Genomic DNA, 21,767 nt, shown 5'->3' on the forward strand with positions numbered 1-21,767 from the left:
ACTCTAAACAATGCTAAAAGATAGCAGAAACGAGTCTGACACATGATTGAATTGAATGGCTGGACTTTCAAGGCAAAAAATTTCGGTTTGTCACATCATCCCCCCGTTAGATGGAATTTCGTCCCGAAATTAGCTTTCTTAGCAGAACTACTGGGGTTGCGCTCCTCTGATTGGCAGAATACCCACTCGTAGACCTGGCAACTTTGCCCTACTATTCATGATAGGATTCATACTTGGTCCATTTATCATTACCTCATGTATACAAGTCATATATAATTAAGATTAGTTAGACGGTCAGATGTGCGACTCTGCCCCAGGTCCACAACCAAACTAGGAACAGGAAATAGGGCGGAAGCACACATACTAAATCTGCGTAATCATAATCATATACCACCCTTGCGTATACACTGAATAGTGATAGGTGGGCTGTATTCGTCCTTAGCCTTTGTGCTCGAACTTGGTCTGCTGGACGAGTGGTATTTCAGAAAGGTCTGTTGAACATACGGCGGTAAGGCTTCGGAAGGCAAAGTACTCTTCGCACGAGTACTTCAGGATTTAGAATACGAAGGACAAAGGTAGATCTGGGCTCCTAAGATCGGTATAACACGTAAAGTCCCCACCTTTCCTTCCATGCATGGCCTTTTGAGGCTTAAAAGGCCATAATAACCCCTTTAAGCTTGCATGAGGGTTTCTAATGGCATAAAGCTTGCACCTTTATGCCTTAACCATTCTTAGGGACTCCAGATCTGAAAAGATCTTTGCTTGGGACGTCCTAATCCGACAAGAAATCATTCTTGGCCCATAAACTTCATAAAAAGGGACATAAAGAGATCTAACAAAGTAGAAGTCAAGGAAGGAACTTGATTACCAAAATGAGCAGCAAATGGAGTGAATCTTCTGGATCCACTCCTTCCTCCTTGAACCTCTAACCTTCTTCTTGTTCCTCCAAGCTTCAAGAATGCTCCAAAACTCTCAAAATGACTCACAACTCAAGGGAGGCTTCTAGGGTTTTCGTTCTGGACTTGAGAGAGTATCAAGGGGCCGATGAAGGCTATAATGTTCCTTAAATAGGGTACAAGGCCCGCATTTAGGGTTTTCCCCAAACCTGACCAACTCGCCAAGTCAGTCTTCTGACTCGTCGAGTATGTCACTAAACCCGCGACCGAATCGTGCTCCTACTCGTTGAGACACCCATCTACTTGATGAGTTACTTCCTCATTTGAGGTTTTCTTCTCTTTCAAGGTCTCCTAAATTCGAGGTGTTACAACTCTCCCCCACTTAAACTAGACTTTGCCCTCGAAGTCCGCCACGGCCAACAATATTGCAATCTGCTCATAACATTTATGCTCAGTGAATACCTCTCCTACTGAGCCCGATCCTCGAGGGATCACTTTTCATTGACCTTCCACCCGGTCATTCAGCCAAAACTAATCCTTGAGGGTTAGAACTTCGAGAGCACTCTGCTCACCAACAATCCTGAGATCGCGACTCTTTCCCAACTGATAATCCTTTCGGTACTCCTCGAGTACCTATGCTGGTTAACCTAGGGGTTCACCCCTTTTTCCTTGCGCGTTCACTGGCCTTCCCAAGGCAAACTTCCCTAAACAACAATCTCCTCTATCTCTATGAAGGATATACCCTTCGCTGAACCTACCTTCCCAGCCACTCCCAGGGTTGGTCACTTCGCTGATACATACTGAGTGCTTTCTCTTTCTATATACTGATGCTGGAAACCCCTCCCAACGGATGGATCAGATAATCCTTCGAGTAATAGACTCATCCCTGCAACGGTTAGACTCATACGAGAGCTGCGCAACAGAGTCAAATCACTCACTCTGAGATTATTTAATCCTGCTGTTAGTGGCCTGGCACCTCTCAGTCAACTAATTACTTCCACTCGCGGATCCTCTTATTGTTGTCCCTGTCTGAAGATTCTGTTGTCTCTGATCCGCTCTCCGGACGAACCGAGACCATCCTGGTCCAAACTAATCTGCCATAATCTGGGTTACCGGACTCCCACTGGCTACTGCACCCAAGCTCAATCGTTCAGTCGCTCTCAGCGACTTCCGAAGAAAACTTCGGCTAGCTAAAACTAATTCAGATATACCTTACCACTCTGGCTCCATACACTACTGCCTCGGCTACCACCCGGCATCGGACCGAAATCTGGAACATATAAACTGCATCGGGCTAACCCCAGTAACGGATCTAAATCCGAACAAATCACAATAAGTGCCTAGGGCTAACCCCCGGGTCTTCCTGCTACACATAACCATAAGCATAAACATAATGGGCCAGCATTGTGGCCGTAGACCCATGCACACAGTGAGGAGACTCACCTCGCACTGCTGAAGACTAGCTGAAACACTTCTGACTGCCAACCGACAACTTCTGAACTGCTGATCCTTCGGCTCCCCGAACTATCAATACCCAAAGTAACATTTAGACCACAATATTCCAAAAGTCAATCCAGGTCAAACTTGGTCAAAGTCAACCTCCAGTTGGCTATGACTCGCCGAGCTGCTCTACCGACTCGTCGAGTCCATGCTTCTCCAACTCAATACAACCATTGATCCTACCCGTCGATTCTAGCAAGCACTCGACGGGTTCTCATTCAGACTTACAGTCGGGACCATCTTCAACCGACTCGTCGATTTCATCCTTGAACTCGTCAAGTTCATCTCCCTCTTATGAATTTCCAGGCTATGACTCGTCGAGTTGTATGAACAACTCATCGAGTCCATGTTCATATACTAAGAAGATTTCCTTAGACTCGTCGAGTTCCTCATTATACTCGTCGAGTTCCTCATTATACTCGCCGAGTACGATGATCTTCATGCCCGCTATGGACCCAGACTGACTGAGTCCCATACCAACTCAACTCATACCCTTTAACAGAAGGGTTTTAGGGCAAGAAAGCAGACTGACTCGCCGAGTCACTCTATGTCTCATTCTATTCAGACAATTTCTAAGCCAAACAGCTTCACCCAAAGGTAGATCTGGGCTCCTAAGATCGGTATAACACGTAAAGTCCCCACCTTTCCTTCCATGCATGGCCTTTTGAGGCTTAAAAGGCCATAATAACCCCTTTAAGCTTGCATGAGGGTTTCTAATGGCATAAAGCTTGCACCTTTATGCCTTAACCATTCTTAGGGACTCCAGATCTGAAAAGATCTTTGCTTGGGACGTCCTAATCCGACAAGAAATCATTCTTGGTCCATAAACTTCATAAAAAGGGACATAAAGAGATCTAACAAAGTAGAAGTCAAGGAAGGAACTTGATTACCAAAATGAGCAGCAAATGGAGTGAATCTTCTGGATCCACTCCTTCCTCCTTGAACCTCCAACCTTCTTCTTGTTCCTCCAAGCTTCAAGAATGCTCCAAAACTCTCAAAATGACTCACAACTCAAGGGAGGCTTCTAGGGTTTTCGTTCTGGACTTGAGAGAGTATCAAGGGGGCTGATGAAGGCTATAATGATCCTTAAATAGGGTACAAGGCCCGCATTTAGGGTTTTCCCCAAACCTGGCCAACTTGCCGAGTCCGTCTTCTGACTCGTCGAGTAGGTCACTAAACCCGCGACCAAATCGCGCTCCTACTCATCGAGTCACCCATCTACTCGACGAGTTACTTCCTCATTTGAGGTTTTCTTCTCTTTCAAGGTCTCCTGAATTCAGGGTGTTACACGAATGTGGCTGGGTTAGAAGACAGCACATCTCCTTGGGTCGGGGCAGTTAGACCCCAGATGTATCTTTCTATCTTCTTGCTTTCCGGGGTAACCATCCCGGGGCATAGTGCTGCCAGGTCGCTAAACCCGTTAGCGTAGGACACTATGTCTGAGCCAACCATCGTGAGCTCCCATAGTTGTTGTTCCTACTTTTGAACTTCGCCCATCGGGCAATATTCTTCCAGCATTAACTCTTTTAGGTTCTCCCAACCTATTGAGTTAGCCACTGATAGGGTCAGTGACTTAACATGGCTATTCCACCATGTTAGGGCTCTGTCTGAGAAGGTGCACGCAGCAAACTTTACTTTGCTCCCTTCTGAGCACGAACAGATTTCGAAGACCGAATCTGTTTTCTCGAACCATCACATCAAAGCGATGACACCACCATTTCCATTAAAGGAATTTGGTTTGCAGTTCATGAAGTCCTTATACGAACACTCCCTTGGGTGTTCGTGAGTAACTCCAAGGTTGGTTAAGTGGGTACCGCTACCAGATCTGAAGGTACCACTTTCGCAGAAGTGAGCTAGAGAAGCTGCCACTGCGGAGGATATCACTGCTTGGAGAGCAGCAAGATCGAACTGTGGCAGAGGTAGTGGCGGTTGAGTTGGAGTTATCGGAGTAGTGCGTCTGTTTGATCTGCAAGGAGGCATCTTTGCTAAAAGAATACAAAGATGAGATGGAATAAGTCTATAGCAATGGATATAAGCCAAAAGCTGAAAGACAAGGTTATCCTAGTTCTAAGTGTATCGGGTCCTGACTTCCACAGGGTTCTGGAAACAATTCATAAAAGAGTCTATACCATATAAACTTTATGAATTAGAAATGGCCATCCTCGAATGAATATATGTGACCTGAATAACTGTTACCAGTTGCATGTAAAGAAAATAATCCTAACACATAATGTGAGCAGTGTCTCCACTAACTCATTAAGTTAAACAAGATTATTATTTATTAGTGTGACGCATAAGACATTTTGGTTACTTCGGTTGATCCTTCTTTGAAAGCTTCTCCTGAACCTGCTCTTCTGTTGTCTACTGTGAGGAAGTGGTTACATCTATCTGGGTTTGTCGTGTGAGAATGGAAGTGTCTAAAGAATCTATGAGATTAAGTGAAACGTTATGGGGTGATCCTTACAGAGTCCTCCTATAATTGCACAATGTATATATGTTGTATATAATTTAAGATTAAATAGACCTTCGAATAAGTGATCCTACTCCAAAACCACAACCAAACAAGGAACAGATAGTGAAGCATAGATCACAAATTCTAAGTCTATAAAATCTCAATTATATATAACCTTGGAAGTATACATTGCAAGATTATAGACCTATCCGTAAGGGACTTTTAAGTTATCACATAAGTTATTTATATAGTGCCTAAAATAATCCTATAGTATTTTAATGTAATGTACTTGGTATGTTTTAAACTTGTTGTCGTGTTATACTATCATTAAATACTCCCATAGTATCTTATCTTTATGATCTGATCTAGAATTCCCTTGAATTGAGTTAGGTAAGTTTTAAGACTGTTGCAACAACACATCACTCCCAAAAACATATCGGTCACATCTCGAATGAATATAGTTGACCAGGCTATATTGATCCCAGCTATGATTACATAACTATTCAGGTTTGACCGCAGTGTTGAAACATCCCAAAAATACAAGCCAAAAATTTCGTTTTCAAAATCATTTAGCTAACATAAGTATCATCGCCATAGTATAAAATCATAAAACATGTATCTCAAAATCTCATAAAATCTTTCAACATATCACAATCTCAGATAACATATTAGAGTAACTCCCAGGCTAAGAAAACTGTGGTGTGTGCAATGCCATCATTCCGAGTGCTTTTCCCCTGCTAGCTGAAGTACCTGAAACCAAAACTGAAATTGTAAGCACAAAGCTTAGTGAGCTCCCCCAAACTACCACATACCATACACATAACATATAAAAATCACATAACTCTGGGACTACTCCCAACTGCATCGGAACGAATCCCGGCATCGGCCTCCTGCCCGGCATCGGGCTTACCCCGGCACATACACAACATAACATATATCATAAACATATAATCTGCATCGGGATTGCCCCGGCATCGGACCGAATTCCGGAACACATAATCATAACATATAACTATCATACATCGGGCTTGCCCCAGAATATATAATTCATGGCATAATAATTAACATACATCGGGCTTTCCCCGGCATCGGGCTTACCCCGGAACACATAACACCTAACACATAAACATGCATGAATCACAAAGACATCAGGCATACATAACTACTCTCGGGACCGCCCTGGCATCGGACTGAGGTCCGGAAACATATAAACTGCATCGGGCTAACCCCGGCATCGGGCTTACCCCGGCATACTCTACAACTTAAACGGGCCGGCATTGTGGCCGTAGACCCGTTCCTACTAGAAGGAAACTCACCTCGCGTAACTGGCTGTTGAAACACAGAGCGAAAAATATATGGTTGCTGCTCCGACGACTCTCCGGCTATAATTTCCACAATGACACTTAGTCAGAAGCTGATAACTATCCTTAGGGTAAAATGACCATTTTACCCCTGGCTAAAGTCCACATCCTGGTTAAAGTCAACTTCCCAGTTGACCGGACTCGTTGAGTTGGCTCGTCAACTCGCCGAGTCGCAATCCTCTCATCTACCCCCAACTCGACTCTACTCGTCGAGTTTAGCAAGAACTCGACGAGTTTTCCTTCAATCATAACAGCGGGACAGTGTTCATCTGACTCGTCGAGTTCCTCCTGAACTCGTCGAGTTTATCTTCATCATAAGAACGTGTCTAGTTTGTGACTCGCTGAGTTGTATGAACAACTCGTCGAGTCCATCTTCATGAGCTAGGAGATGGCCTTGGACTCGCTGAGCACGTTCCTGTACTCGCCGAGTCCCATGGTTTCCAGATTCCTGGCTACGTCTATTTCGTTGAGTCCTTTCTCTGGACTCATCTAAATCCTTTCTAAACTCAACTGGGTTCCTTTGAATCATAGCAGCTTTGGGAACCAACCCACGACTCGCCGAGTCTCAAGAACGACTCGTCGAGTCTATGCATGTCCAAGTCTATAACTCGATTTCTGAGGTGCAAAACTCATCCAAAAGGTAGATCTAGGCTCCTAAGATCGGTATGACACGTAAAGTCATGAACTTTACGTTCATGCATGGGACTTTTATGCTTAAAGGACCAAAAATGGGTTTTATTTCATACATCGGATTCTCATGGCCATAACGATGGCACCTTTATGCCATAAGGACCCTCCAAGGTTCCAGATCTGAGGGTAAATCGACTTGGGACGTCCAAGTCTCAAGAGTCAAACTTCTTGGACCCAAAACTCCATAAAGTTGACAATAAGAAGATCTATGAAACTACAAGTCAAGTATGAAGCTTGATTACCAGAAAGTGAAGAGAAACTGATGTTGTTCTTGGATCTACAATCTTCTCTTGAAGTCCTCCTTCTTCCTCTTCTTCACACAAGCTTCAAATCACACTAGATTACTCAAAAAATGGAATTCAAACACTCAAAATGCTCAAGGTGGCTAGTTAGGGTTTTCTGGATGTTAAGGGGGTGATAAGGGAGGCCACAAGGATGATATGTTTCTTTAAATAGGGGAACAAACCCTTAAAATTAGGGTTTCCATCTGGCAGCTCCTACTCGCCGAGTCGGTCTTCCGACTCGTCGAGTAGGTCACTTAATTCCCGACCCGGATTCAATCCTACTCGACGAGTTGGGCCTCCAACTCATCGAGTCCAAGGGTGAAATATGATGTTGACTCAAATTAAATGCATACCTGGAACTGGGTGTTACAAGTGTTCAACCTTTAAATACTTCTATTCTGTTCTTCTTGTGATACTTGTTCTAGTACGTATATATGTATAAGCACTTATGTATACTTTTATAAGGTATCATTTATATATTTAAAATATATTATTATCCAGAGCACTTCTACTCCATTGTATTTATAGTTGTATATCTTTTATCGGTTGATATACTTAGTTCACTATAAACAATGCTCTGATACCAATCTGTCACACCCCAAAACCGGAACGGCGGAAACGTTCGGGGGTGGAGAACGTCATGTTTAGTATCACAAGTCATGCATCATAGTAAGCAAAGTAATAAACAACCATTTCATTAGAAAAAAAGTGTTTACAAAGTATGTGGTTCACATAACATAGACAAAAAGTAAATAACAAAACAAGACATGAAGCTATACTGCTCCATCTTCTGAATCCCAGCGCGCGTACCTGTCTACTGGTCTCCTGAGAATACAAGTTATTTTGAAAGAGTAGATCAACATTTAAGCTGGTGAGTTCATAATATTTTAGTGATGTAAGTAAGTTGAAAGAAAGTTGTAGTAAGTTGTAAGTTCTTTTAGAAAAGTTCGCCTGTTCCTCCAGAAAATCCTATATTTCCTGCTTTGATGAAAGATAAGTAAAAATGACTCTACAATCCTTTCTATGAGTACTAAATGGATACAAGTTATATAAAACCTAGAGTAACCAAACAGTCGGTTGTGCGTATCTGCCCTAAGCCCACAACCAAACAAGGAACAGGAAATGAGGCGGAAGGCACACATCCCATTAGTTGTTAGATCCTTGTTGTATATAACCTTGGTGTATTCACTTAGTACTCACGGAGTTAACTGTAATAGGTCCTTTATATTTGATGAAAACATTCTTTAAGAAAACCCTTATTTCTTTTAGTAAAAATGGTAACCACAATGGTTCCTTCTATAATTACTTAGTTTATACTAGTTATATATAATCTAATATCGAACAGATAGTTAATTGTGTGAATCTGCCCTAAGCCCACAACCAAACAAGGAACAGGAAATGAGGCGGAAAGCACACATCCAACTGCCTATCGGGTATTCATTATATATAACCCTGACGTATAAACTAAGGTATTATAGAATTAACCAACTAAGGTCCTTTAAGTTATATTGGTTTAATAAAATGGATTAAACCCTTACTGGTAAGTTTCTAGTTTTGTATACCAAATGTTCTATTTGAAAAATATGTTTTGTACTAGAAAACGGTGCATTGAATTAGTGTCCTATGACCTGGCCCATACCTGGTACCCCTTATGATTACTTGTGTATACGGAACATATATATAGCTAAGATCGGATAGATAGTAGGCAGGGTGAATCTGCTCTAAGCCCACAATCAAACAAGGAACAGGAAATGAAGCGGAAAGCATACATCGTACTACCTGTCGGATCCGATTAATATATATTCTTGATGTATAAACTAAGGAATCATAAAGTTAGCATTATAGGCCCCTTTCTACTGAATGTACTAGACTCGACTGTTATGTTTGTCGTTTAAAAAGATGTAAGTTTTCCCTAGTTTATAACTATCTTGACTCGAAAATAGTTTACATTAACTTTCAAGTGGAACTGTCACAATATGAAAGTAATGGGAAAATGTAACTACACAGTTGTCTTTTGAATTAACAAACTGAAGTACTGATTACCTTAAAACAAGTTTGAGTTATTAAGGTCATAATGTGATGAATAATACCCATACTATACACTCTCCCTGCAAGATATTCTGGGAACCAAACGCGACTTCCGCAAACAAATTGCTAGGCCGTGTAAATTCACATTAAAGTTATATGATCATGTATACCCAATTTACTATCACCTTTTGTTTAGAACAATGAGTTAGTGATTATTGATATAATTAGATCCTGTATTGTTCTTCTGCTATAGCATTTACTATGTTCTTTTTGTTATAGTATCTTAGTATGTTCTTTCTGTTATCGTGTATTGTATCTTCCTGCCTGTTTCTCTTTATAGTATGTTCTAGAATCTAGTATGAACTGAACCCCTAACATATACCTATTATAGTTTACTAGTATGTTTACTTGAACTATTACTGAAAAGACTCATTTATTTACTAAGTTATGATTGTACTTTAAAAACGGAGTTTTATAAACTATAAAGTAACATAACTTAAAAAGAGTTTTTGAAATGTTTGATCACTTATAAAAGACATAAGCAATCTTTTGAAAGATGTTTATAAAAAACATTTACAAAATTATCATTGTGTTCAACTTATATCCCCCCCCCCCCTTAAAAGCATTTAAAACAGTTTAAAAGATTGATTATAGGGGTATGAACTCACCTTATGTGGGTGATTCAAACGAATATGCGCGTAAGGATAAGAAGTTTCACGAATGAAGTCCCGAGACACAAACGAGTCCTAAATGAAATATAATGGCATGAATATAGCGTTTAAAAGCAACCACATGCAAGGAAACACCTTTTGGGACTAGGAAACACTTGGAGCAAGTGTTAGAATCACTTGTGATTCATCTAAGGGGAGTGTACGACCACTAAATGGAGTGTGCGGCCATGGGTGTACGGCCATGGAGTGTACAGCCGTACACTCATGGTAACTAGTGCACAAAAGATTTCTTGAATGATAGGGAAGCTTGTGGGACTATTGCTCATCAAGTGTTGAAGCTAGATTTGCAGTTTAGAGGCCCTTTAGGGGTGTTTTGAGGGGTGTACGACCACACATGGGTGTACGGTCGTACACTCCTTTTGATCTTGAGTTTTGGTCATTTTTAGGGTGTTAATCAAGTGTTCATATCATGTACTAAGCATAGGGAAGGAGTACTTACGATTTGGTGGGTCAAGAGGGTTCACAATCACCAAGAACAAGCGTGTTCTTGGTGTTATTGGTGAAATGGATGAAGATTTGAAGATCTATCATTAAGAGTTGTTTTCGTGGATGAATCAAAGGTTGATTACATGATTAAGAAGGATAACAACTCAAAGATGGAAGAAACACTTACGTTTTTGAAGATCTAGGATGAAGAACTCGATGATAGTTGAGAGAGAATCGATTTTCTGGACTTGGGAATGTGAGAAATGACTAGAATGGAAAGGATACTCTTCAAATGGGGGAGAGTGTACGGCCAAGACGGGTGTACGGCCGTACACCCATGTGTACGGCCGTACACTCCCTTGAATGGAGTGTATGGCTTGATTTCAAGGTGAAGAACTTTAGTTGCACGATCCTACACCCAATGCTTGAATGTACTGAGCTTTAAACCCTTAAATGGACTCTAAACAATGCTAAAAGATAGCAAAAACGATTCTGACACATGGTTGAATTGAATGGTTGGACTTTCAAAGCAAAAAATTTCGGGTTGTCACAGTCTTTACCTAGGACTGCCATGGGCTACCCCACATGGTCTTACATCCAATGCCATGGGCTCCCCCACATGGTCTTTACCTAGGACTGCCATGGGCTACCCTACATGGTCTTACATCCAAAACATGCCATCACATATCATATCAATTCACAGAATGACCAATACATAAATCATAATCACATAATGGGCCGGCCTTGGTGCCTTAGACCCATGGGTATGGTGAGAAGACTCACCTCGCACTGCAGAAGCTTCCCACATGAATTCTTTAGTTGCTGCCCTGCCAGCTTCCCGAGCTGTCACTACCAATCAATATACCCAATTAGAAATTAGGTCCCATACCATAATCCTTAATCCATGCATGGGGTAAAATGATCATTTTACCTGTAGCACCTCGTTCCTGGTATGTATTTTATTTAAGTAATTTTGCATTTTTGGCTTGGGACTCGGCGAGTTGAAGGCACAACTCGCCGAGTAGAAGCGGGTCGAGTCGGGTCCTGGACTAGACGAGTAGGCTCTGTCTAGACAAAACCTTAATCTGAGACACCCTATTTAAACAACCTTATACAGACTCCATCGCCCCTTTATGCTCCCAGAAACCCTCCATAACAAACCCTAAGTGTTTTGGTGCAAGATCTAAGGCTTTTTATTGATTTTGTGGGTTTTGACCACAAGGAAGAAGGAAGAGCATAGAAGGATCAAGAGGAGACTGAAGGATTCGAGTTTGGTGCATCATTTGCAGTGTTTGAAAGGTATAAAGTCTGTACCTTGCTTGCTTATTTGTTTGATCCCTTTTTGGGGAGATTTAGGACTTTTATAAGCCATTCTTGGTAACCAACCATGATTGCAAGCATGGTTGGGGGTTGAGGCTTCGGATCTAGGCCCATGGAAGAGTTACAAGGCAGAAAAGGGCTACTTTTGCACCCATGGAAGCCCCCATGCAACTTAAGAGCCTCTTTTAGAGCCTTTTTGGCTCAAAGTCCCATGCATGCACGTAAAGTTCGTAACTTTACGTGCTAGATCGAGTTTAGGGGCCTAGATCTATCATTTGGACAAGAGTTGTACACCAGAAATCGAAGGAATAGACTTGGGACTGTATCGACTCGGCGAGTCATTCTTGGGACTCGGCGAGTCCGAGGCTTGACTTCCTTTTTTTCTGTTATGGTCCAAGAGACCCAGTTAAGTGAAAGAAAGGTTTTAGAGGGTCCAGGAGAGTGACCCAAACGTATCGGGATAAGCCATAGTCCTGGAGTTCATAGGACTCGGCGAGTGCATGAGTCGACTCGGCGAGTCCAAGGCAATCTCCCAACTCTTGAAGATGAACTCGACGAGTTGTTCATACAACTCGGTGAGCCGAGGACAGGACGTGTTCATAGGATGAAGATGGACTCGACGAGTTGTTCATACAACTCGGCGAGTCGGATGAAGGTTCATCCGGGGTGGTGTTAGAAGGAGAACCCGTCGAGTCGTTGCTAAACTCGACGAGTAGAGTCGTGGATGAGGACAGTTGAAGAGATAGGGACTCGACGAGTTGGCGGCCCAACTCGACGAGTAGAGACATGGATGAGGACAGTGGAAGAGATAGGGACTCGACGAGTTGGCGGCCCAACTCGGCGACTCGGGTCAACTGGAAGTTGACTTTGACTTTGACTTGGACTTGGTCAGGGGTAAAATGGTCATTTTACCCTAAGAATAGATATCAGACTTTGATTAAGTGTTTTGTGGGGATTATAGCCGGAGGATTTCCGGAGCAGCAGCAGACAGAGATTTCCCGCACAGATTATCAGCAGCTACTCGTTCGAGGTGAGTTACCTTCCAGTAGTTGTGGGTCTACGGCCACAATGCCGGCCCACCAGTAGGAATTGTATGTTAGATGATCGTCTTTGTGATATCATCTAGGTTTGTTACTACCTGATATGTTATATGCTAGCATGATATGTATATGTGACAGTAGTAGAGTCCGGTTGTTAGGACCGGAGGGTAGGTCAGACACCCCAGATATGTCTGACAGTATGTGATGATATGATTATATGCTGACATGATATGTTATATGTGATAGTGGTAGTAGGGAGGGAATAGTCCCCAAGTTCGGTTGTTAGGACCGAAGGGTAGGTCGGACACCCCAGAAACGTCTGACAGTATGCTTACGTTATGATATATGTGATAGTAGCAGTAGGGGGTGGAATAGTCCCCGAGGTTCGGTTGATAGGACCGAAGGGTAGGTCAGCACCCCAGAATGGCTTGACATGGGTAGGTCAGCACCCCAGAATGGCTTGACACGGGTAGGTCGGCACCCCAGAATGGCCGTACTGGGTAGGTCGGGCACCCCAGAATTGCCTGGCAGTATGAATGCGATATGTCTGTATGGTATGTGGTATGATGGGGGAACTCACTAAGCTTTGTGCTTACAGTTTTAGTTTTGGTTTCAGGTACCTCTTCGTCTAAGGGGAAGGAGTCGGCAGTGTAGCAGCGCATCACACACACACATGATTTCCGCGTGGAGTTTTCTGGGATTGTACTCTGATTGATTTTACTTTGACATTATGATTTCAGACACATTGTTATAGTTTTGTTTGCAAATGATATGGCATGGGAAATGTTTTGGTAAACTATGTTGAGACTTACTTAATTTAAAAAAAAAAATTTGGGCTTGGAAATTGGGATGTTACATTACCCCTGCCCCAATATGATCCAAAACTAAGGCCCAAACCCAAAACAAAAGCCCATCATTATAATGTCCATAAAACCATCAATGGCCCAATTTTCCAAATTAGGCCCGAATCTTTCTAATGGACCTTATACTAAAGCCCAACACTAGGTAGGCTTTCCAAGCCCACTAGTGGCCCACTAATGGCCCAATTTGCTCAATTGGACCCAATCCCTCTAATGGGCCTTACCCTAAGCCCAAACATATCATTGGCCCAATACATCTGACTTCTGATGGTACACTAAGGCCCAAAGGCCCAAAGTCCACTGCATGGCCCAAACCGAGGCCCAAAACACAATAAGCCCATAACTGATGAGTACGCTGGGCGTACTCCTATGTATGCTAAGCGTACAGGCCAAATGATGCTTGCGCTGGGCGTACCTGCACGTACGCTCAGCGTAATCCCCTGTTAAGTAATTTTCCCATTAAGTGCTTAATACTCTACTCCAGAAGCTACAAACACAGATCCAAGTCCTTTTCAACGTCTTAAACCATAAAGTTGCTTACTTGACGGCTTTGCATGGCCCACATAAGCTCAAACTCCAAAAATGATAATCTACTTCCAAGGAAATGGTCTTAAATCATGCATGAGCCCATTAAGACTTCCAAGATGGCAACTTTCTGCCTTAGGGACTCATTTAACACTGAGAGTGGCAACTCAAAGCCTAAGAATCGGATTTCAACCATAAAGTTCCATCCTTGGGACCAAAATGAACTAAAACTCACAATGGTAGATCTACATGAAAGATTTGACAAGGTTGATACTTTATACCTCCAAAAGCTTGCAAAGTTGATGAAGGTTCTGGATCTAGAAGCTTGACTCCAACCATAGCTTGATCACCAAGTTCCTTCTTCTTCAAGGTCCAAACATAACAAGTCATAACCCAACTAGATCCACATGAGAAAGCCACCAAGATCCAAACTTTATACTTTCTGGAGTTAGATCAATATGATTAGGGCTTGGATCCACAAGCTTCAAGCCAAGCAATGCTTCCTCAAGGAACTCCTTCTTCCACAATTAGCACCAAAAACCCACTAAATCACCAAAAGCTCAAGAATCACTCAAATGGAGGCTAAGGGTCGATTTCTAGGGTTTAGAGGGATGGAGGCTAAATATATTAGAGTTAGGTTATGAGATAAGGAACTTAAATAGGGTCCAAGACCCTAAAATAGGGTTCTGATCTGACTGGAGTACGCCCAGCATACATATGGTACGCCCAGCATACTCCTGGGAACCTTTGCGACCATCCTGGTCAGTACGCCCAGCGTACTACCTTCTTTACTAGTACGCCCCGCGTACACTTTGTGTACGCCTCGTGTACTCGGCTAAGCCTGAAAACCACGAAACTTCCGAAGGCCATAACTTCTTCGTTACAAGCCCGATTTCGACGATCCTTATATCCACGGAAAGGTGACGAGAAGCTCTACACATCTATCAACTCATATATTCCTTTAGAGCTTCCTTACAAAAATCCATTTTCCACAAAAGCCCGAACTGACACTTTACCGAAATACCCCTAAGCTCCAAAACACAAACCGAACACCTGAATCACTCCTAATACATCACCCGCACCCAAATGGGCCTAGATCTTACCTTCTCTAGAGCCATACTCCTTATGATGACCAAAGTTCAGCCCACAGCCACAGACTAGAAGTCAATTCGGAACAGAGCGTTACAAAATTTGTAAAAAAAATTGAAAATCTGGGCCAAAAGTGTAATTTTTGAAAGTTGGATGACTTGTTGGCCGGGTAAAATGGTTAAATTAAATACGATTACCAGTTTTTGGGACTTAATTCAATAAAAAAAAAGATATAATGACTAAATCGATTATGAAGCCAATATGTAAGGACTTTTTTGCAGTTTACAAACCACATGATTTTGATGAATCAAAACTTTGTAGGTAATCACCATCTCCGCTCCTCACATATGAACCCTACCTCAATTTTTACCTAAAAGGGGGTACCCCTGTTTTTTTTTCATTCTATTCATTACCGATTTTGCCCTTGTTGATTATCACGATTAATAGAAAATTGAACTATCAGTTTCCTTCCAAATCAGAAAGAAATTGTCAACCAACTTTTTCCAAAATCACCGCATGTATAAATTTGGACTGAATCGATTATATATTTACCTTCTTTGTTGTTTTTGATCGATTTCAAATACACTTGTCCAGTCACATACCATTGCCTCTCTTATCTGGTACGTATTACATCAATCTTCATTGTTTGGTTGTCCGATTATATATCAGTTAATGTCTTTCCATAGTTGTGTGAAGTTGAACTCTGATTGTTTCTAACGTGTAACCAAAACCTGATTGGCTTTACCTTGTTTTGTTGTTAGAGAAGTTTATCAATAATTGTAAGAACTGATATAAGATCTTAAATAATCCATCATATTGGATTTTTTATTTAGCTTTGTTTGTCTATATTCGGTACCAGTTACATTGTAATTCTATGTGATCAACAAATAGTTTATTAATTTCATCTATCTGTATTTTTACATGAACATGAAGTGTTCGATTATATGCCTAAATGAAATCTGATTTCGAATTGACTGCAACTTATTTAATTCCATGAGCATTTGGCTTTTGATGTTAAAACCTTTTATTTTTCAACGATAAAATTGATATAAGTTTCATGCTTATCTGACAGAAAAGTTGCTAGTTATATCATGTTTGATTTTCAAATTTTAAGAAAGCATGTGTGATATTTTCAAGTTTCTAAAAGTGATTGGATATGTTTAACATGGGATTTTCAAGTTTCTAACAACTCAATGGTTTTTTATTTTATATATGTATTACTTTTGACGATCTTACCAATTACTACTGATTATTACATGTATTTAAAACTATTCTATCAGGATATTTACAAAATCATCGTGACAAAATACTTACAAAATCAATCTGACAAAATATTTATAGAACCATTCTGCCAGAATATTCACTGAATACAATGCTCCAAATCATTATTTAAGACTTGTGCTTTTAGTACGTTTTCATTAAAAATTTACCCGGTCCATCATTACTTTTTGTAGGATTTTTTAGTGATGTATTGATGTTAAGTTTCAGATTCCAACAAGATTTATTGCAAGAATGAATTGTTTTACATTGAGTGTGGAATAGAGATAAATAATGGTTGTGGATCTACAAAAAAGAAAGCATTGTTTATAATCATATTCTTTTATTCTTCAAATGATGATGCAAGAATGTTGTCATTCTTCAAGAATATCTTATACTTCTTCCATTCTTATAGAATCTCTATTAATTTGTTTCAAAAATGTTAAATATTCTTAAAGAATAAATCGAGATATGTAACATTGTTTAAATAAATTTAATTTAAGAAGAATCAAATTATGTAATGCTCATATTCTCATACATGCTATGTGTTTTGTGAAATTTTACCGGTCATTATTATGAAAATGTCATTTTTTCATGTTGTAATTAATTTGAAACACAAAATAAGAATCATAATTGATTAAAAAAAATTCACAAATTCTCAGTTATTTTCATAGCATATGTATTTTTATAGAAGGATATATGTATTTTAATAGAATATGTATTTTTACAGATACACTCACTGAAAACCTTTGTAGCACATCCGCTTGCATCTCTAGTAATGTCATCTTGGGCTTTATGATTACATCTTTCAGGTAGTGTTTAGCTAACCAATTGCTTGTCACTAGGGAACCAAAGTGATAATTCTTAGCACACGGATGAATTTCATTACATAATTTAATCTAGAATGTCATTTCATTGTACTTCCAATCCAGTTGCAACCCTAAACGGAGACACTACATTTTTTTTATTGTCACTTTTTCCACTACCACACTTAGCTATAACCATCACTCTATCACTTTTTTCAAAATCAAGCTGGTATCCTCCATGGATTGCATAGTTTGTTAAAGCAAACCTGAGTTGAGCAGGGGATTCATAACAGTCTCCTAATTGGGGCCTCATCTCTTTCCAGTCAACATTGGGATCATGCACCGTATACTCGATGCCAACATTTTCATCGTCCTCATCTAAGTGGACATGTTCATGTTGTTGGCCACCAGGATTGTCTTCATTAGCTACCATTCCATCAATACTCCTCCTTAATATATTTTCGTCACACAATAAGTTAAGAAAAAGATCATCACATAGTTTTGAGGGGGATTTGAAAGTTTCTTTAGAAAAATCCAAAAAGCCAAAGTCAAATGCTTCATCATCGAAGTCAGAGTCTTGAAGGAATGTCTTCTCAGGGACCTTAGGCCTTTTAGGCTTCTTAGTTCCAGAAGTAGAAGCCATCTGTTTCATCAAAACAAAAAAAAAAAAAAAAAAAAAAAAAAAAACCTTGTTAGGTCAAACTTCGAACTCCATAAGCGAAGATAACCACCCTCAGAAGCATCAATTTCTTGTTTCCATACACGTACCTTTCTACTTCACCTTACTTCACCAACGATTTTGGAGCTTCAAAATACAAATTTGGGGACCGTGAAACCCTTCTCAGCGTCAAACCCTTCTCGAATGCATGAAACCCTTTATCAGTGACGGTTCGTGAAAGGTGATGGTTAGGGAATAGGTTAGTGGTGACCGGATAGTACAGGTCACCTGCTCGTCACCAGGTATTAGCTCTCAAGTGATAATTTCACGAAAATATCGTGTCCACAGTCAACGAAAAATTAAAATCATTTTCCAATTTAGTGCCAAAAACATGGGACTTTAGTTTCTAGCATGTACAAGCAATGGAGGGACATAAGTTTTCAAGTACTATGAACAAAAAGATAAGACACTTCTACTTTATATCTTGAAGCTAACATCTTTTGCATTTATCCCACTTCGGTTGAAAAATGTGATAATGGATGAGATAAGCTCAGCTTCTTCCTGTAGGATATACACACAAATGGTTGAACTTATTAATACCGAACATTAGATGATGGATAATAGCATCCAACCATACTATCCAAAAAGAGAACATAGGAAGAACACAAATTTAAGAAAGACATGGTACAAGACAGTCGTAAAAAAGAAAAAGCCAAGGAAACAAACAATAATGTCATGTTTAGTTTGCCTTTGTGACCAAATGGGAATTCAAGAATCCGACCCAAACTTTGATGCCTTGTTTGATTTCCAAAGTTTGAATATATAATTTTGGACAAAAGTAACCTTCACCTTCACCATTTAAAACGGTTTTGCAATCTTGAATAGATCCACAAAGAGGTACAAGGGTGACTGAAATGCAAGTTTGTTTCCAATAATGATGATGACAAAAAGGTTGAATCAAAACTACAAGCACGTTTTTTTTTTGGTTTAATAGAATGACTACAAGATGATGTTAAGGAAATAAGTGAATGTAACGGATTAAAGTGTAAAAATTATTGTAACTACTTGAAAATGGTATTTCTCGCTAAATAGCAGAAATAGTAACCTTGTAGGAAGATGATTACACTGATAATGTGGTTATGATGTAATAGAATCTAATCTCCTGAAACCAGTACCTGATCCACCACATTCCCATCTTAATCATGCCTCCCTAAAACTATCATATTATGGACCTTTTCTCTTCATCTGATGAGACCTACCACAAAGAAAATTTAATGTTGTTTAATTTGGTAATCTTATAAAAAATAAACATAAAGACTCATCTTCCTGAAGTGATCAATAATAGGTTTAAAGTTTGTTGGTTATTTGTCATCAAAGCATCAATACAAGTTATATTTCCATTTCTTGCTTTTAAGCATATCCTTTAATGTAGATTTTAGGTTGCAAAATTAAATATAAATCAATGATGAACAATCAAGGTCATCGTAATAAGATATATTAGCTTAACGATTAAAAAAATAGGTTGAAAAGCATACCAATGAGAAGTCCAGAAATACCTATACCTTCTATGGAAGCAAGCTCTATAAGTCTATCCCGCATGTAAAAAGGAACTGCAGTTAACAATCTTTATCTACAGTAGAGGCACAATGTTGTATAGAAGTATAATGTTAGAGATGTAATGCCCTTATATGCGTGCATATATGTTCAAACTACAAAATATAATAACTTCAAGTTTCATACAACTATGTAAGTTACCCATGAATTTGATGAACTATGGAGGCATGATGGAGGCATAATAATTAATACTTAACCACATTTTGGTTTTCATTAGTGATGCAAATCCACATTTGTGAGATAATTAAGGCGTAGCCAGTAGCCACATACAAAAACAAAATTAATGCATTATTCATTATTGATTCTACTAGCTAAGTCCCTCTCGACAATCTCGGAATGCTCTGTTCATGGATGAAGAAGTAATCAGGGTCGAAATCGGCCTTGATTGCCACCAGCCTCTCGAAGTTATCTTTGAAGTACATCTTTCCCCAAGAAAGTCTCTTATCATCTATATCGTAAATGAATTCATGTTTATCATTCCTTCCAAGATCGAGATCTCTGAAGTTTGCATAGGCTTCTCTTGGAGAATTCGAAACATATTGGGTCATGCATTCATAGAGCTTCCGAAGCACACCAACATGCTTCTCCTCCATTACAGGATCCATCCATGATGCTACATACTGAATCTTGAAAAGTACCCCTTTTCTGTGAGGAAACGGGGTCGATGACTCTAAAATCGAGTTCATCATTCCTCCATATGGATTCCATATCATCAATGGACTTCCTTCTTCCATCATTATCTTCCAGATATCATCTAACCCTGATTCCGGAATTACTTGTCTCACAAAATCTGATTTTGCTTTAAAATAGTTCAAGAAAGATGGTTTTCCTTCAAGGAGGACAGAAGGTGGCACGTTTCTTGGGTACCCAGCGAAGAACATTACAGACTCTATCCAACTCATTTCAATACAATCCTCTTTCTGTAGACCCAGCTCGGGAAAACTCACGTTCATGATCTGCATGAGTCTATCTATTCCACCAAGAAATAATGCTTGGTAAGTTGTACTTACTGTTTTATTAGTTGTACCCGATACATTCGATCCAGCCAAAGTGACTTTGATAAAGAGATCTTCGTTAAAAACCGAACCCACTTCTTGCCATTTGTAAAGAATCTTGGTGGCGTCTTGTTCTAATGTTTTGGTAACAGCGAACACAGTCACAGTTTCAGGGACATTGACGAGTTCGAGTTTCCACGAAACAATGATTCCAAAACTACCCCCGCCACCACCACGTATAGCCCAATAAACATCCTCCCCCATCAATTTCCGATCAAGAATATCCCCATTTGCGTTTATGATTCTTGCATCTAACACATTATCCGCTGCAAGCCCATATTTCCTCATCATCGTTCCATACCCACCTCCGGTGATATGTCCACCGACACCCAAACTCGTGCAAATCCCAGCTGGAAATCCTAGGGTTTTGCTTTTCTCCGCCACTCGATAGTTAAGCTCGCCAATGGTGGCTCCGGCTTCCACCCAAACAGAATTTTCAGTGGTATCGACGTTAATACCACGCATCTTTGACAAGTCAATTACGACAAAACTAGAATTCATAACTGATGTGTAGGACAACCCTTCGTAATCATGCCCTCCACTTCTTACCCGAACTTGAATCCCGAGCTTTCTGGCACAAATAACTGCGGTTTGGATCTGGGTTTCATTCAACGGAGTGAAAATAGCTTCGGGTTTGGGAGTTGATGGGGTTGTGAAGCGAAGATTTATGGCTCTGGAGGTGAGAAGTGGGGTGAAGTCGGCGTAGTCAGGGGTGAGGAAAGTGTTAGGGACTAGGATGTCGGAAAGACATTGCAAAAAGGTTTCTTCGATTTGATGTGAATATGAAAATGAAGCAAGTGATAGTAGTAGGAAAAGAACAAATCTTGAAGAAGCCATGTTTTTTTTCTGCATGAGATGGAGGGTCAAATACAATTTTATATTGACGAAGGTTTGACCAAATAAAGGTAAAATTAATTTGGGCAGTTTTCTCTTTATTCATTAAGGTGGTGTCATTGAATTTTGCAATTTAATAACATCTTAATAAGTTCTTTACTTCTTTAAGTGACATTTAACAAAAAATCGAGTTCTTGAAGATTTTAATAGACTTCTTTTGAAACGTTTCGAGAAGAACATCAGAACATGGAAATGAAAGAAACAAAATTTAATAAATAGAGTAAATTACAAGAATGGTCCCTATGGTTCAGGGTAATTTGTGTGTTTGGTATCTAACTATT

At 40.1% G+C, this 21,767-nt stretch overlaps 1 pseudogene; it reads right to left on the bottom strand.

The window, feature by feature from the left end:
* Positions 1-19,848: 19,848 nt before the first annotated feature.
* On the bottom strand, positions 19,849-21,429 carry LOC145156228 (monolignol oxidoreductase AtBBE-like 13 pseudogene; annotated as a pseudogene).
* Positions 21,430-21,767: the final 338 nt, after the last annotated feature.

Source organism: Lactuca virosa, chromosome 2, assembly GCF_052849685.1.
Source record: "Lactuca virosa cultivar CGN04683 chromosome 2, Lactuca_virosa_CGN04683_v6, whole genome shotgun sequence".
Lineage (NCBI taxonomy): Eukaryota > Viridiplantae > Streptophyta > Magnoliopsida > Asterales > Asteraceae > Lactuca > Lactuca virosa.